The sequence below is a fragment of the Helianthus annuus genome, chromosome 9 (assembly GCF_002127325.2).
Source record: "Helianthus annuus cultivar XRQ/B chromosome 9, HanXRQr2.0-SUNRISE, whole genome shotgun sequence".
NCBI classification, from domain to species: Eukaryota; Viridiplantae; Streptophyta; class Magnoliopsida; order Asterales; family Asteraceae; genus Helianthus; species Helianthus annuus.
The window spans coordinates 105,856,108-105,875,642 of NC_035441.2; positions in this window are offsets into that span (position 1 = coordinate 105,856,108).

Below are 19,535 nucleotides of genomic sequence, written 5' to 3' on the forward strand. Positions count from 1 at the left end.
AAACAGAAGGCTGGGCACGGGGGCGTGTTCAGTGAGAACGGCCCCGTGTCCAGTTACCTGAACTGGGCATTTTCTGCAGAACCTCGGGCATGGGGCGTGTTGGGGTGAGCATGGCCCCATGCTGAACTCGCTGTAATGAAGAAAAATCGTCGGGAGGCTCTGTTTTTGTGTATGGGGTGTTGGTTCAAGCTTCCCTTAGCATCCTTCACCATCCCGAGTGTGTTTTATTCCTGAAAATTAAAAACTAAACTAGAAAACATAAAGGTTAATCTAAACTAAACTACGGATAGTTCCGCGGAATGCCTCCATGGTGCGCCACGTTTATAAGGGTCCTTGGCTAGACCCGCCTTATCAGGTGGTTCTGGCTCATCTTCAATTAGGGGGTCGCCATTGCCGAATGGATATTTCATTGAGCGCTCAAGATCGAAACTTCTTTTAAAGGCCCCTAATTGAATCGGTAGATTGTTATGCTTCCGATTTTTCAAAGCTTCGTGGGTTCTTACAAAAGGTCATCCCAACACTAGAGGAGTGTCATCAAGGATGACAAAGTTGGTTGGATTACCATTTGATTTGTTTGAACCAAAACATCCTCAACTATACCGATTGATTTTATTATTTTCCGATCGGATAGAAAAATGGGTATTTGAAGTGGAGAAAAATCACTAATACTTAATTTTTCGAAAATGTAATTAGGCATTATGTTAACACAAAGATCTTTATCAATCATGATATTACTAATTAAGGAATTTTGAAAAAAAACATGGAACCGGTGTAATGTTAATTTCAAATGGGTCTTCTTTTATTAGCGAAGTTTGATCATTAGTCAACCTAATACTTGTCGTTTCGTCAATTTTAGTGTTAGTGTTTAACTCTTTCAAAAACTTAGCATGAGTGGGTACTAAACAATGATTTTCAAAAGAAGGTGACAAGAGATTAATTTCTTCAAAGTAAGACTCTTCTTGGATTTTAACATTGTCGGACTCACCTTTTTCGTTGTTTAACTCATTTGTCGGTTCCTCACTTATTTGTTCTTCCATTTTTACCTCTTCAACTATTTCTTCGTTATTATTACAAGTTAATTCTTCTTGTGCGCGGGACTCCTCTTCCCTTGCGCGAGACTCTTTTATATAACGTTCAATAGTTTTAAGGTGTCCTAGTATCTTTTCGGTTATTTCGGTGATAGAGAAAGGATCGGGATTTTCAAAGCTTGAATCCGGTTGTTCGATCCTTGGTTCCTCATAGTACTCATATGAAGTAGATGGTTCATACCATTGTTCTTCATTGTAAGTGTATGATGGATAAGGTTCGTAATTTTGTTCTTCATAATACTCATATGAGGTGGGTTGTTCACGCCATGGTTCCTCATAATAAGAGTATGAAGGTGGTGGCTCATATCTTGGTTCCTCAAAGTATGAGTACGAAGGCTCATACCTAGGTTCATCAAAATATGAGTATGAGGGAGAAGGTTCATACCTTTGGTCTTCATAGGATTTGTATGAAGTCGATAGCTCGTACCTGGGCTCCTCATAATGGGTGTATGAAGTGGATGGTTGAAGTGAGTTGTAACATTGAACCGAGTGCGGGTTACCACAATTAGTGCAATAGTCTCCCCTATAATCATCCTCCTCATAGGTGTAGTTGTAGCCTCCTGAGTATTGATCCATAAAAATCACTAAGCAGACCACAACAGAGTCTCGAGACCAGAAAACAAAAATAAAAATGGAAACAGAGGCTGGACACGGCCCCGTGTTCAGGATCTGTATCTGGGCGTTTTAATAAAAGTTACTGGTTTTATGCAGCACGGGGGCGTGTTCAGACTCTGTATCTGGGTGTTTTTATGAAAAATATGCAGCACGGCCCCGTGTGCAGTGAACACGGCCCGTGTTCAGGCTACTGTAAATGCAAACTAAACTAAAATGCAGAAAAATGTGCGCGCGTTTTACAAAAGTTTTGTAAAACTGATTAGGTCATCGATTTTAAGCTTTTTAAAATCCTTGTGTCCCTGGCAGCGGCGCCAAAAACTTGATGCGGGTTGGTGTGTATATGGAATTAAGTATATTTTAAGCCCTTTTTACACGTTAGTCAAGTTTTAAATTTATAAAACACGATATTTTACTAACACCAAACACACATATGGGAAAGTGCACCCATCGTGAGCGTAGTATAGTGTTGGCAAGATACTGAGGTCATCCAAGGACACAAGAGCTTTTAGTACCGGTTTATCCTCAACGTCTGATCAAATCAAAAATTTAGAAAAAGGTTTTAAACTAGAAAAATAAAAACTAACTAAAATGCTGAAAAATAAAATAAAAATAAAAACAGATAGACAAGATGAATCACTTGGCTCCGACGCGTGTATAGTGTAACCTTTGATTATTTCCGCACTTTTGCACTTTTTAAGAGATTATCTTAGTTATTGTAGTAGGCCCCTCTTTTGAAGGTGACGTTACCCTCAACCTAGTAGTTTGAGTCAGCAAGGATACAATCCTAAAGGGTCGGATTATTGAAAGATATTTAATTAAGTTATTAATGCATATTGTGGTAGGCCCCTCTTTTGAAGGTGACGTTACCCTCGGATAAGTAGTCTGAGTCAGCAGGGATACAGTCCTAAGTAGCCGGGTTAAAATATTAATAGTAGTTTAACTTATGAGGGGATCAAAGAGTTTTGACCCCCGCCATCCAATACCGGTGGGTATTGAAGGAGGTCCTACTAAATTTGACCCAGGTCCTTTGCAGGATCTATACACTGAACAATGGCAAGACTCTTACCAAACCGTTCCCTTAACCCCCGAACAGGTAGCCAACATACCTCCATATAGACCGTGGAGATATGAATGGTGAAAATCTTTTATTTTATATAGACAGTAAAATAATGCCAAGACACCACGGACAAACGATAAGAAAGAATCACCTTCAACATAAGAAACTAGTTACTAAAGTCATTAATACATAACCAAGTAAAAAGTGCGAAAAGATTAAAAATAAAAAGTATTACACTAGACACTTGTCTTCACCAAGTGATGTAAGAGACTTAGGCAAACATGGCCTTTGATTGTCAAGAACTCTTACGATCAATCTTGGATCCCGAGACGACTTACACACTCTATGATGGACAATGGATGATGGTGGTGGATGATGCTGTTGTGATGGTGGTGGGTGGTGGGTGGTGGGTGAAGTGTGAGAGAGGTGGTGTGCCAAGGGATGAGTTGCAAGTGATACAAGCACTCCTATTTATAGGCTGAACAAAAGCTCAGGCACGGCCCCGTGTCTGTTGGGCATGACCCCGTGTCCGTTGGGCACGACCCTGTGTCCATCCTTCTCTCTGTTGGTGCACTACATCTGTTGATTTCGTCTAGGATCATGTCTATCATTATATTGTATAGCTTAGGGCACGAAATACGAGAAAATACGAGTCTGTATGTGTTTAGGGTGCTAGGTCCGTTCATGGGGACTTGTTGTGGTAGGTTCGCTCGAAAGGTCAAAGTAGGTCCGCTTATGTGTACCTTCGTGGTCTGCTCATATGTTCAGGTGACACATAAGCGAACCCACTACACTATATATAGGTGGTCTCTTGAGCGGATCAGTATCGTTGTTGTTGATTTCCGCACCGAAGCTCTGCCGGTGTGATGTTTGAACTGTAAAAGCTGTCAAATCAATAAAACAAGTAGTTAGAGTGAAGGACAAGCTATTTCTACCTTTGTTTCTTATTATTCCGCATCTGAAACACAGGAGATTACCTCTGAACGACTCGTTCGGGTCGGAATCACGATCCTACAATTGGTATCAGAGCCTGGGAGGAGGTTTTCTGCAGAATATAGCCGGATTTCATCATCATTTCTTACTTCTACACCTTCTTTTCTTGATTCGGAGAGATTTCACGGTCAAAATTGGTTCAAACTTTCTCAGATTGTGGACAATAGGTTTAAGACAAACCCTGGAAAGTTTCATGCAAAAATACGGACTAAAAATGGGTGAAAACAGCTTCGGAAGGAGGTTCGCTCGGTCGGTTCGCTCATAAGTCATCGGTCCGCTCGAACTGAAAACTAGTCCGCTCCAAATTTCCAACAGGTCCGCTCGAATTGGTGCTGGTCTGCTCCAAAATTGAAATCTGGTCCGCTCAAACATACCTGTCCGGTTCGCTTCTTCGGTCACAAAAGGAGATCCGCTCGAAAAGGTTTGTTCGGTTCGCTCCAACTCACCCGGTCTGCTCCAAGTGTCTGATAGGTCCGCTCCAACTCACCCGGTTCGCTTCAAAATTACTTGGTCCGCTTCAAGGTCAATTTGATTCGCTTCAACATTAACTGGTCCGCTCCAATTGTCTGATTGGTCCGCTCGAAAGACATTGGTCCGCCTGAAAGACATCAATTGGTCCGCTTATTTGTCATCTGTCTTGAAAACCGTGTCAAGTGATCATGGATATTGAATTCTACAACGCATTTGCAACATCGTCGTCACCAGCTGTGATTGCTCAAGCCATGAATCTAGAAAACGAGACGGGAACCACCCAGAAACCCCCGAAATTGATGGGTATCGAAGAATACTACGGGTGGAAGGATAGATTTGAAAACTGGGTTTAAGCAAATCATCTTAGATCGTGGGAATGTATCTTGAAAAAGTATGTGTTACCGAGAACAGAGATGAATGTTATCAAATAGATATCTGAATTCACAGATCAAGAACGTGCAATGTACAGAGCGGAGAAAATGATGATCAGTTTATTGCAATAAGCGATTAAAGAAGATATATTCATTCTGTTAGAGCACGACAAAACTGCTAAGTCGATATGGGATGCTCTTATAGTCAAATTCGAGGGAAGTGAGAGTATGATTAGAAGCAAAAATGCATTGCTTAAGAAAGAGTTTGATCTTTTTAGCAGCTTACCAGGAGAGGATACTAAGAAGCTGATTGAGAGATACTGTCACTTAGTGCGATCATTGACAATGATTGGTGTTGATAAAGCTCGTGAAGAGTATGTGGATAAGTTGGCTGATGCATTACCTCAGAAGGAATGGGGAACATATTTGATGATTTTGAAGAATACAGGTGTTTATGACGGGCTGACAATCTCACAGTTTATCGAAAAGATCGAGAGTCAGGATTTGGAACAACAGAAGATCGCAAGGATGAATAGTCCAAGTGGTCAACAAGATGTAAAAATGTATTACAAAGGTAGTATTCCTGTCACTGAGTCTGAGAGAAGTCCAAAAATTCAAACCGCTTTCAGTGCTGGGGATTCATCAGAAAAGGTAGATCAGTGTTCGGGAAACAGTAGCAGCGGGTTTTCATCATTTCCGAGTGTTAATCCAAAAGAGACAAACACAAGCTTTCAGTCTCAGAGTACAAAAACCGGAAATGGATACGTGATTCAATGCAACATAGCTCTCAATCTTCCAGAAGGTCAAAGCTTCTCTGAAGACACTGCGAAAGACCACATGGCACTTCTGGGTTCTGTACTGTTATCCTATGAAGGTCTTGTTGCTGGTCGAATTGGGAATCCTATGCTCAGTAAAGAGGATTACGATCAAATAGACGCCGAAGAGATGGAACTCATGGATATCAAATGGTGTCTTGCAAGTGTTCTTCGACGTGCTGAGAAATTTAAAACCATTACCGGGAGAAATGACTTTCTTGATGCTCATGTATCTACTTACCGCAAAGCTATCTATCAACAAGTTGGTCAATCTCAAGAACCACAGACGGCTCATGGGAGGAAGATTGAAGACCCCAAAAGAGCATGTTTGGTAGATTTCAGCTGGAGTGATTACATATCATCTGAAGGCAAAGTAGCACGCATAATCGATCAAGATGATGAGAAACTACCAGAAGGTTTTAGCTGGGATATGTTTGTGGATGAGAAGGGAGAGTTCAAAGCATTCATTGCTAAGATCGTCCGAGAACCAGATTTGTTTGCTACTTGGATGAAATCTATTGGGGAGATTGTGGCAAGTGAGGATGAAAAATTTGTCATCTGATGAAAGTTCCGATAGTACTGATAAACTTTCAGAAAGATTTGGAGAAATTTCAGAAGATTCAGATGAAAGTTTACAGAGTTCAGATGGGGATAGGGATGGCAATGGGTCGGGTTTGGGACGGGTTTAGGTAATCCCAAACCCAAACCCGGTTAGATAAGCTTGTCCCAAACCCGTCCCAAAACCCGTCGGGTTTCTAGCGGGTAAATACCCATCGGGTATCGGGTATACTTGCGGGTTTCGGGTAACCCGTTAATTTAAAAAGATTACTCGTTGGGTATACTCATCTCAAAACCCATCGTGTATTTACTAGGTAACTACTAATCGGTTACATTTTGTATTGTCATTATAAAAATATATATCAAATAACTACAACATATATGGAATAGAATACCTATATGTGTAAAAAAATTGGATGTATCATATATATACATATTTAATAATATAAAATAAATTATATCGGGTATACAATCGGGAAAACGGGTACACTTTATCGGGTAATTGGGTCGGGTAAACGGGTATATCACTCAATCCCAAACCCGTCCCAAACCCGCGAAAAAAATAAAAACTATTCCCAAACCCGTCCCAAACCCGATTAACCGACCCCAAACCCGTCCCAAATGTGTCGGGTTTCGGGTTTACCCAGTGGGTTCGGGTTTAATTGCCATCCCTAGATGGGGATTTACAGAATGAGATTGTTTCAGAAAAAGCAGCTGTTTTTGATAAAACACCATCTGATTCTGGTGTATCAGATGGTGATTCTGAAAAATCTGTACAATTTGATCAATCACCAGATCACAGTAGCAGTGATAATGAGGAAGAGAAACATATAAATGTAGCTAAAACTCATCTTTCTCCTGAAAGTTTTCATTTCTATTTTGCAGATCGGATGGAGAAACTAAAGGAGAAAAGAGTTGCTAAAGAACAACAAAATAAATCTGATGGTGATGATCAAAGTGTTGAAAAGGTTGCTGAGAAGATTTCTGAGGTTGAGTATGAAGAAGAAAAGGTGATCGAAGTAGAGAAGGTGATTGAGGTTGTGAAAACAATCGAGGTTGAGAAGATTGTTGAAGTCGTCAAGCCTTGCGAGAAGTGTTTGAAAGCATGCAAGGAATGAGCAGCAAAAGACGACATTATTGCTGAGTATGAAAAGAAGAAGGAGCAGTTACTGCTCAATCTAAACTATGTGAAAGAATCGTATGATGTCTTGAACAAAACAGTAACTGGCCTCCAAAAGACAAACTCAGAAAGAGAACAGGCACTGACAATGATGAATGCAACTTTGATGTCAAAACAAAAAGCGATCAATTTCTACATTGAAGAGAGTGCTAAATGGAAGCAAGAGTTGGAAACTGAAAAGATAGAAAATGAGAGAATTAGGCGGTTATTGTTAAGCTATTCTACTTCTGATTATCTAATTGATCGTGTTTACCCAACTGTTGCAGGATTGGAAGCTTTTCAAGACGAGAAGCCAAGGAAGAAGAAAGACTGTGGTAAGAAACCGACTGTTAGCTATAACAAGTGTCCGCCTCCAATTTGGGATGGGTATTCTCCTAGGAAACCAAACGAGGAGCAACTTGAAAAAGTAGTCAACATAAAGCTAAAAACCGACACAACTTGATGTCACGTTTACCTCGTCCGATACCGATCATGAGTCTGAGTTAATTAAAAAGGTGGTCGATCAGGTGTTGGATATTGATGAGGAGTCCGAGTCAAAATCTGAGTCTGGAGGGTCAAAGTTGTCAGTCAACAGTCAAAATTCGTCGGTTAAACGGTCTTACAGTATAGAATTTTTGTTATCAAAAGCAAATTTGGATGATGAAACATTTGAAGTTGCATACACTTTAAATGATTCGGACAAATTATACTATGACAAAGAATTTCCAATAAGAAGTGTTCGCTTTGACATGATCAAAAAGGTTTTCAAAATGACAGAAATCAATATTTCTGAAATAAAAGATTTAAATCTTACTGAAAAACCTAAAAAATACACTTCAAGAGTTCAACAACGTCTAAACAAGAAAAAGGGTTACAATTCTGGTTCTGGTTTTCAAAAGAAACCTAACCAAAATCGTAGCTACAAAAAGAAAGGTTTAGGTTTTGTTCCACCAGAAAACCATAAAAATGATAAAAATTCTAAAACAAAAACAGAATTTGTGTCAGGTGGAAGTTCAGATGAGGAACAGAAGAAACCATTCTGGAGACAGTCAAACCAGGAGTTTCTTGCTGAAAAGAAGAAAAATGGAACTGCAGTGTTTTATCAAAGAGAGACTCGTACCTGTTATCGATGCAATGAAGTTGGTCATATTGCATGGAATTGTCAAAATAACGCCAGAACAAAACAGGGAGTTTCTCAGAAATTGAAAGAAAAAATTGTTGATGTTGAACCACCAACCAATAGACTTAAAATTTTTGAAAATTCAACTTATGAGGTTGGTGAGTGTTCGAAAAAGAATTTTTATAAAAGGAAAGAGAATGACAACCAAGTGTGGGTTGCTAAAAAGGTTGATGTGAATGTCGGCGATGAATCTGGTTCCACAAAGCCAGAAGAGTCACAGGTTGAGGAGAAAATTTCAGTGAATGATGAAGAATTTCCATCACTGAAGTTTGAAGAGATTAAAAAGAAAGTTGGTAAAACTGAGATTTCGAATCAGTTTTATAATGAGAAAAAAGATTTTGATGTCGAGAAAACATTCAACGGGAATGTTAAAAAGATTTTTGGGAAAATGTTAAGTGGAAGGGCAAAGGGGGTTAAAGATTTTTATGCAACTAAAAAGGCGACATATAACCCCACTGCTCAAGAGTTGAAATCCATCAAGTCTGAAAAGACTTGGATGGAAGTTTGTTTTCCATGATAGTCGAAGGACTATGCCGGAGATCCCAAGTTTATATCGTGGATCAGGAATCGGCATCATTCTAGTGTTTGAAAAGTTTGTTTAAAAGATTTTGAATAGTGTTTGAATTTTACAGGTGAAAGGACTACGCCGGAGCTTCCAGGTTGGTAATTGAGAAGCAGGAATCGGCATCTTTCTGATTAATTTGACAAGTGGTAAAGAGGTTTCTGTAGATGTTTCATTCCTACAGTAAAACCTACAAGTGGTATTTTTGATCTACAAGTGATATTAGTTGGTTATTTTTACAATTGGTACAGAGGGTTCTTAACTGCAAATGGTAAATCAAGGACATTAAGTTGTACTTGATCTACTATTCATTTGAGTTTGGTAAACAAAATGATGAACCATATCCCCATGCTTCATAAGTGGTAAACTTAAAAGAGGAAAACACAAACTCATTTTCCGGAAAAATCATTTCGATTAAAACAAACTTAAGTGTTTTGAAATCTAAATGAGAAAATGGTTTGTGATAGGGGGAGTTCAGATTGTTTATGCCTAGTGAATGGCGATTTGATGTGATTCGATATCAGTTGTCTAGTTTCTGTACAGTTTATGTTGTTTTCTATGTTTTCAAGTGAGTCAAGAGTCTAGTAGTTTTCAAATTTCCTTTGAAATGTGTTTGCATTTTAGGGGGAGTAAGAAAATTTCAGAAAATCCAAAAACATTAGAAAATTTGAAAAAGCCAAAAACATGATAAAATCAAAAATGAGTTTTGTTGCGAAAAAGAGGAAATGATAGTACATCAGTGGACTATCACAGCACGCTAAAGAAATGTAATGTCAAAATGTGATAAACAATATTACTGCGGATATGTCAGTAGGTTTTTGCACATTTAGTAAATTGAAACGAGATATAAACCTAAATTCGAACTTGCTTAATTCGTGGGTAACTATTCTTGGATATATGGGTAACCCCCGAAATCTTGTTTGAAAGGTCCCGTATTCTGAGATATTAGGTCTTTATACTCAGTGATATCTGGGGTATTATCCCGGGACTTCTGCTGTATGGAAGTACTGACCTAGTCCCCGGATAATGCTTTATGCAAAAAGCTTTGAAATATAAGCTCACCCTCAGCATGCTGATGAAACAATAAAATTGATAGTCGCTGCTGTTGAAATTGAAAAGATCCTCTAAAGGGGACACACCAAAAGTCGAACCGTCATCTCTCTGCTGAACGGAAGTTCTGACCTGAGCTCTCACGGTTTCGCACCTAACCCCTAAACAGATATCATCTGTGGTATACTCACCTGTAAGACTGAATATTTGGGATTTGGATACAGGAGTATATTCGAGTGGAGTAATACATAATTAAGTTTAAGTTTCTAAAACATTAATATTGTATCTTGAATGGATTGAAATTTGTGTGAAAATTTAAGTGGACAATTATACTGACAATCTAGGTAAATTGTTTAGAACTGAGAATGTTTAAAGCTTAACGGTGTTGGTGACATGTCTCATAAACTGATATGATCCTCTTACATGAACTCACAAAATTATTGTCTGTAAATATTTTCTTTACTGCATTACAGGTTTTTTTATTTCAAAATCCAAAAAGATTTTCAGTGTGTTTTAGCATAAACTTTTGAAAAAGTCAAAAAGATTTACGACAACTGATGTCGAAAAGCTGATTTTCAAAATTCCAAGTGCTAAACATGATGAGCATAATTTGAGGGGGAGTGTTTGTGCGAAACTAAATGTTTTCTCAATTTAACCTTTCAAGTGGTTCATCAAAATCCGTGTTTGTATAGAGAGAAAAGTCAAGTGTTGGTGCACGTAAAATTGATAAAATTTGGAAAATTTATTTCTGGGTTAAGAATGTGCAGGAAAGCCAGGTTTCAATCTTGGATCTGAAGATAGAGTGTCAGGTTTCAATTCCTGAAGACCTCTGTTGGAGCCAGGTTGATCAATCCTGAAATCCTGAATTTGTGAAGGCCAGACAAAGATCCTGAAGATGTTACTGAAGAACAAAAGAATGCCAGTAAATCGAGAGGGGGAGTCTGAAGATAGAGAAATAGAGAAGCCCAGAGACTGATCTAGACTGAAGATGTGAAGATGCAGTTTTGTAGTCGACTCCATCAACATCTGAGGGGGAGTCTGTTGGTGCACTACATCTATTGATTTCATCTAGGATCATGTCTATCATTATATTGTATAGCTTAGAGCACGAAATACGAGAAAATACGAGTCTGTATGTGTTTAGGGTGCTAGGTCCGTTCATGGGGACTTGTTGTGGTAGGTTCGCTCGAAAGGTCAACGTAGGTCCGCTTATGTGTACCTTCGTGGTCCGCTCATATGTTCAGGTGACACATAAGCGAACCCACTACACTATATATAGGTGGTCTCTTGAGCGGATCAGTATCGTTGTTGTTGATTTCCGCACCGAAGCTCTGCCGGTGTGATGTTTGAACTGTAAAAGCTGTCAAATCAATAAAACAAGCAGTTAGAGTGAAGGACAAGCTATTTCTACCTTTGTTTCTTATTATTCCGCATCTGAAACACAGGAGATTACCTCTGAACGACTCGTTCGGGTCGGAATCACGATCCTACACTCTCTTTCTTCATTAATTGCAGTTTGTCTGCATTAGTTGACCACGCCCCCATGTCCGCTGAGCACGACCCCGTGTGTAGAAGCGTATCTGTACTATCAAGATTTGCCTGGATTCAGCAAATCTTATAGTTGACCACAGCCCCGTGTCCGCTGAGCACGGCCCCGTGGTGGGCGATGGAAGCTTCTACAACTTTGTCTTTTCTACTGACACTTGGGCACGCCCCCGTGCTAACTGAGCACGGGGCGTGTTCAGCCTTCTGACTTCTTGATTTTGCTTGGGAAGATGCTGTCGGGGGGTCGGGCATGCCACGTTTTTTCCTTTTCTTGTATTTATGTTAGATTTAGTTGTCTTTTTGCTACTTTTGTTCATTTGAGCACATTTAATCCTGAAAATACAAAAGGAAGACAAAAACACATTTTTTCCAACATTAGTACTAAAAAAGGGTTAGTTTTACGCCACAATTGATGTAATTTATATGTTGCATTTTGTTCACATCAGGATACGCGAATAAGTTTAATTCTTTAAAACACTAATTCGTATCTCGAATCGATTGAAACTTGTGTAGAGGTTTAAGTGGACAACAATACTGATAATCAGAAGTGAATTTGTTTAAAACTTAAAGTCTAAAAAGGTCAACGGTGTTAGTGATTTGTCTCAAAAACTGATATGATCCTCTTACACAAACTCACAAAAATATTGTCTGTAAATATTTCTTTACTGCTTTTCATTAAAGAACAAAACCCAAAAAGAATGTGTTTTAGCATAAAATTTTGAAAAATCAAAAAGATTATATTTCATCTTGTTTTCGACAACTGATGCTGAATAGCTGATTTTCAAAATTACGAGTGCTAAACATGATGAACGACAGGGTTGGGAGAGTTTATTTGAAAAGATTTTGAAATGATTAAATGGTTTATTAATTTGAAACCAAATTTGAGTGTTTCGAATACAAGTGGTTTATTTGAGAAATGTTTGTAGGTCCCCTTGTTCGTATGGATCGTCACAGAATTGTTTATCTAACCTAGAGTGCGGTATCCTCTAGATCAGATTTGTTACAGAAACGAGTAGAAAACAGAATTCAATCAAACGGGTCTTCTATTGATTATCCAACTTGCAGTTTACAATCAATTCAAGACCTCACAACCTCACAGCCACTATCTGTGATCTTGCTCTAAACCCTAATTTCGTTTTCTCTCTCTCTCTAGACTTTCTCTCTCTAAAATTCTCTAACCCCTAAAACCCTAATCACAAAACATGTTTATATACCACATGTCTGTGAACTGGGCTTCCTACATGGGCTAGGCCATTTTCCAAGCCCATTACAATAATAAACTCACTAACCAATAAGCTAAGCCCAATACAACATATCCAAAGACTAAATAATCAAACTATTAAGTTGTTGTCACAGAATATGCACCAACAGACTCCCCCTTGACAATAGCTTCATAGTGTAACTTTGTCTTCAAACATATTGTGTTCTTTTGGTCTTTGGATAGCGTCAGCTAAACAGTTTCTGACATCAACAGAGTCCCCCTTAGCTGATGCTTCCAATCTCCAAAACTTTCATTCTTTGTAGATCAGTTAGCTAGCAATCCTTGGTTAAGCAAGTAAGCTCCAACTCTTCATATCTCTTTCTCTATCTCTGCAATGTAGTAGAAGGATCCTACCATGCATCTTCACATGCTCTTCACTTCACTCTCAATCTGCACTTTACTTGTATTCTGCACTTCATTTTGATAACTGCATCAATTTGTTTAGAAACACAAGCAAGTATCTCGAAAAACCATTAGTCTTTTTCACATTTAAAGATAAACCAATATTTTATCTTAGTTTGCAAAAACAACTACCTGTCAGTTCAAAATGGAAGTCTTTTTTAAAAAGAAATATTTTTGGTATTTTTGATATTTTAAGAAAGCAGTAAACTATTTACAAAAGCAATAAACACTCTATTTTAGTGAGAATAACCGGTAAGAAGATCATATCAGCACAATCAAACTGTTTCACACAAATAGATAATTCTTTATTTAATTTTTCGTGAAAAGCAGTCCAAGACGATTACCAGTATGTTTGTCCACTTAAACAAAATGCATGAACATTTCAAGTACCATTACCGTATGATACGTTAAGGAGTTTTACTACTGATATACTAGTGTGTCCCACTTCAGGATATACCCCCGCGATCAAGGTATGCACAAAGATTCATCGTAGTAGGTGATTATACTGAATTCATCCGTTTTATTTTTCAACGATAGATAATTGGTGAACAGGTCAGTACTTCCGTACAGCAGAGAGACCAAAATATCTTATCGAGGGCTAAGACAAATACCATTTTTTTGGTACGATTTATGCATTTTGCATTTTTTGAATGACTCTATGAGAGCTTCTTCATTTTAAAGGTTTTGGCATTTTTAGCTCTTTTAAGATATCCTGGGTGTCTAGGTTAGCATGAATCTGGATGCAGCAGAAGGACACCCCTGATATCCCCGGATGAAATAACAGTATAAAGACCCAAAACCTCAGATTTTGGCAATCTATAAACGCAAGATTTAAGGTCATTAAACCATACACCACTGATGTGTTCCCCACTCATATTCAGTTCATTTATGTTTATATCACATTGGTAAGTTGATTATTTCATGATTTTTGCCTACTGGTACATCGTATGATGAAGCTGCTATCACACTTAAACAATTTTGGTTCAATTTCAGTGTGACAGTCTAACTTGCTGATGTACTATCATTTCTCCTTTTTCACACAGTGATAACTCATTTTTTATTTTCTATTTTTTATGTTTTTTTTTCAATTTGTTTTTTGTATTTTTGATTTTTTTTTTAAATTTTAAATTATAACTTACTCCCCCTAAACTCACGCACTAACTAAACTCTTTTTGGCTTAGGGAAATATCTCCCCCTAAATTTTTGTTTTTATGGAGCAAGTTTTAAAAAAACACAAATTTACAAACAAAAACAGACTCCCATTCAATCCGACAATAAGTTTTTCGCCAATAAATCATCAATCAATCACTAAGTTAATAGTTTGTTAACCTACTATTCACCTCAGACACTTTACAGGAACAACCACTGTAAAACACATCAACAGTCCTTCTTGGTCATCCTGCACACACTCAACAACTTAGTTAGACTTAACAAGCCAAACCTGACCGGTTTTGGGTCGACCATGTAAATTGGTATAAGATGCTTCTAACCAATATCCATCACACCTAACTGGTGTCTTGGATGTTGTACTCGTTGTTGAACAAGATTTATAATTTTCACTAGGTCTTTTATCACGAGAGTTCCAATAAAATCTCGGATTTTCTGACCTCTGAAAATTATTATCTTGATACCTTCTTCTCCCATTATCAAACCGTGAATTTTGAAAAAATTTTGGATTATGTTGAACATTTGAGTTACTGAAACCCCTATGTTCGTTTCTTCTTTGAAAATTTCGATTACCAAAACTCTGGTATCGATTTTGATATCCAAAATTTCTATTTTGATTTTGAAACCGATTTGATTTACCATTGAAATGACTAAAATGTGAAAAATTGTTTCTTGGTCTATCAAATCGTCTTGGTGTTGAAGTTTTAGATTGAAACCTTGGTTGATTACGTTGACAATGTGGTTGCACATTATTATTTAAACCAACCCTATTCCCATCCTTAACCTCATCAACTTTTTCTTTATTTTTCTTCAAAGGACAACAACTCGCCACGTGCCCTTTGTTGTGACATCTAAAACAAGATTTTGTCTTGTAATTTCTCTTTTTCTTAAATCTCTTTTTAAATGTTTTCTTCTTTTTGTCTTCAGTATCCTCCTCAGATTTATGAGGTGTACTTTCAGACTCAATAGATTCTTTCAAAGATTTTGGACTACTTGGCAAGTCCACAGCTATCGGATCCACTACAGCTGGTGTAGTAGGCACAAAATCAATTAGCTCATTCTCATCAGGAAAAAAAGAGTAGTCTTGATTTTTAGAAGATGAGGCTTTACTAAACCCCAAACCCTTTTTATCATTACTCTTTTTCAAACTTGCTTGAAATTGAGTCCTAACTAATAACGATTTTCCAAACTTGTCTAACTTTCTTTAAGTTCAAGAATTTGGTCTTGTGCAACGGCCAATTCCCTGCACTTATCAGAAAATTCATTAGTTTTATCTTTTACAGTTTCATGAGCCAAATCAATGACCTGTAACAGTTCATTGACTTTGCTTGTTAAACTGCTAATTTCCTGTTCATTTGACTCGAGTTTTTTTAAACAATTTGACTCTCGTTTAATCAAAAGAACATTTGACTCTTTCAGTTTTTCCAATCCAGCTAACAAAATTTTGTTTTGCTCCGATAGGCTGTTAACTTTACCTTGTAGTTCAGTGCAATTATGACACGTATGACTTACAGATTCTGATGATACCTTCACCTCTGCTGTAAGTCCATTCACATCATTCAAGCCCTCTGCATGTTTCTTCTCAACATTCTCCTCATCTACTTTCTTCTACACTTTGTCTAGATGAACTCTGGTAACGTTTTTCTAAAGCTTCCCACAGCTCACAAGAAGTCCCATAGTGCCTGATAGTATGTTTAATTCCCTCAGGCAAGGACATCTTGATCACTGCTAAAGCTTTCTTCTCAGCATTTACCATGAGTTTCTCAGATTCATCCATCATCTCATAAGTTTAACTCTTCCGTCAACTCGTCGTGTGGCAGCAATGTACCCATCGATCATACAATTCCACATTCTCGTATCTTCACTTTTCACAAATGCCTCAAACTCCTCTTTCCAGATAGTATATTCTTTGACGTTTTTCAGCTTTGGCCAATTCTTGACTTTCTCACCAACATTGTCCAATTTAACCATCTTTAAACACGTTTTACCGTAATCGTACTGATAAAACCGTACAATTTTTTTCCGAAAACTGTTTTTACCAAATTATATCGTTAGAATCGTCTTGAAAAAACGAATCCAATGATATTTAATGTCGAAAACCCAATTCGGAAATTTCCAGAGTCTTTTTTTTGGTCCTAAAAATCAACCGAGTCCAACCGTGCAAACGGTTTGTCAAGATAAGCTACGGATCACTTTCTATTTTCAAAAACGTTAAATCCTCTATACGTATCTAAATAAATACTCCACCTTTTAATTTTGCTGGCAAACCAACTTAATTTCGCCGTGTCACGCTAATTATGCTGGCAAACCAAGTTAATTATGCTGATAGAGAAATTATAGTTATGCAGGTAGAGGAATTATAATTATGCTGACTTTTTAAATTCGCTAGAACAAATTCGCTGATAAATTGCTCAGATCACTTAAATTCGTTGGGTAATTCCTCTGATCACTTAATTTCGCTGGTTAATTATGCTAGCTGATCAAATTCGCTGGTAAATAATTTCGCTAGCACGACGTCTGGTAACTTCGCCGATCACCGTAATAATGTCGCTGAGGACAATTAAAAAGGTCACCAAAGTCGCCTTTGGATTTTAATTTCGCCGGTCACCTATGTGCTAGGATTTAATTTCACCGGTTACCGAGTTGCTAGGACTTAATTTCACCGGTCACCGAGTTGCTAGATCACAATTTCGCTGGTTTGTCAGTGTAGATGTTAAATTTGCTGCGAAATCGTTAATTTTGCTAGCAAATTTTGGAAACTCAATCTGATCGAATTTTCTGCAGATTTTCCAGATTCTTCTAACAGTTTCCTGCAAATCAACACAGCAAATTATCAGTAATTTTCTACAAATTATGATGAACACCACGAAGAACACGAAGAACAGTTCTTCAAATCTTCAAGTTTCCTTCAAGCAAAAACACCAAATATGCAGAATTAAACTCGTTGAACACCAACAACAGCCTATTTTCAACCAAAAACCTTAAAAATTTCGAAAATTTTTTCTCCAAAATTTCGAAACCCTAGGTCTACCACCTTCAAAATTTTCGAAAATCTCCAAAAGAACCCGAAAATCCACCCTTTTCTGCAGCAACAAATTCTGAACTGAGCTTCTTCAAGAGCCTAATGCTCTGATACCAATTGTAGGTCCCCTTGTTCGTATGGATCGTCACAGAATTGTTTATCTAACCTAGAGTGTGGAATCCTCTAGATCAGATTTGTTACAGAAACGAGTAGAAAACAGAATTCAATCAAGCGGGTCTTCTATTGATTATCCAACTTGCAGTTTACAATCAATTCAAGACCTCACAACCTCACAGCCACTATCTGTGATCTTGCTCTAAATCCTAATTTCGTTTTCTCTCTCTCTCTAGACTTTCTCTCTCTAAAATTCTCTAACCCCTAAAACCCTAATCACAAAACATGTTTATATACCACATGTCTGTGAACTGGGCTTCCTACATGGACTAGGCCATTTTCCAAGCCCATTACAATAATAAACTCACTAACCAATAAGCTAAGCCCAATACAACATATCCAAAGACTAAATAATCAAACTATTAAGCTGTTGTCACAGAATATGCTCCAACAGACTCCCCCTTGACAATAGCTTCATAGTGTAACTTTGTCTTCAAACATCTTGTGTTCTTTTGGTCTTTGGATAGCGTCAGCTAAACAGTTTCTGACATCAACAATGTTAAACGATATCTACAAGTGGATTCTAAATTTGTTAAATCTTAACAATTGAGAAATTTACTTTTGGGTAGAGTATGTGTAGATAGAAGATTCCAGACTACGATCCCAGCTTATCGAAAGGGGGAGTCTGAAGTCGTAAGAGCCAGATTCAGATCCTGGAACAAAGCTCGAGATAGAAGCTGCTAATGCTGATAAGCTTAAAGAATTAAGAGATCTGATCAAGAGAAGATAGAGCCAGGTTGAGATTCTGATAGAGAAAGAGTGAGATTGAGGATGCTTACAGAGAAAGATACTTTGGAGAGAGCGAGAAGACTGATCAAGACGGAAGACTCGACACACTGAAGACTCGTCATCATTCAAGGGGGAGTTTTTTAGTGCATATGTCTGTTGACTTCGTCTTGTATCGAGTCATGTAATAGAATAGATAGACCAAGACGCGTTGTTCGAGAAAAACGGGAAACAGATTGGAACCAGCCACTTCGCACGAAGTGACCAGTTCGTGCGGACTGGCCCAGGTCGTGCGACCTGGACAAGGTCGTGTGGACTGATTGGCACGATCTGGCTTCTCCTATAAATAGAGGATCTTGGTTCTTCATTTGTAACTTTATGATTCCGGTAGCGAAGCTCTGCCGAAGTGTCGCCAGCTCGTGTAACGTTGTGAAATCAATACAAACGACAGTTAATCTACTTCTAAATGCATATCAAGCTGAATGAAGATCAAATCAATGAATTCTGCCTCTGATTTGGTCTAGAACTCTTCTGATCGACTCGTTTTGATCGATTCCCTGATCCTACAAGGGTATCATGGACGAACAATAACATTGTTCGTCAACACATCATTATGGACGAGCATTAGACTTCGTTGCATTTAGTCTTCGTCCACTTTAGTTATTCTTCATCACATGAAGTCTTCATTGGGGAGTCTCCACCAAGGAGGGGTTCTTTGTTGGTGTCACACCCTGGCTTTGTGGAAGCGTGGTTAATTTTGGTGTGACTTCTTAATACCATAGCTTAATCATAACAAAGCTATATGAAGTAAAAACCATGCAAGATCATCCATTTAAGTTTTAAAACATAAGTAACATAACATTGTTTTACGGCGTTGACTCATGCAACGGAAACTACAACCTGATAACATAAAGACATTGTTTGAAAGACATAAACATCAACATGAAATAAACACAGTTTAAGAACTGTGACTCGTCCAGGAAAAAGTCACATCCCTTAAACTTGGATGACCTCGTAACTCTTAAGCAGCGGGAAAACGTAACATACCGCGCCAGATCTTTAGTTCCCTAAAATACATGTAAGTTGGAAAAATCAACAATAATGTTGAGCGAGTTCATGTGTAAGTGAGTAATAAAACCTTTGTAAGTATAAAATCCTGGTATGTAGCAAATAAGGAAAAAGAGATCACCAATGGTTTGCAAGGCCATTGATATGTGTGAAGTGCAAGTAGGAAGACTCAAACCTAGCGGATTTATGCGTTGGGCACAAAGTCACCCCGAGGTCCGTTATGCTGGGCCTGGGGCTGGGCTCGCTACACC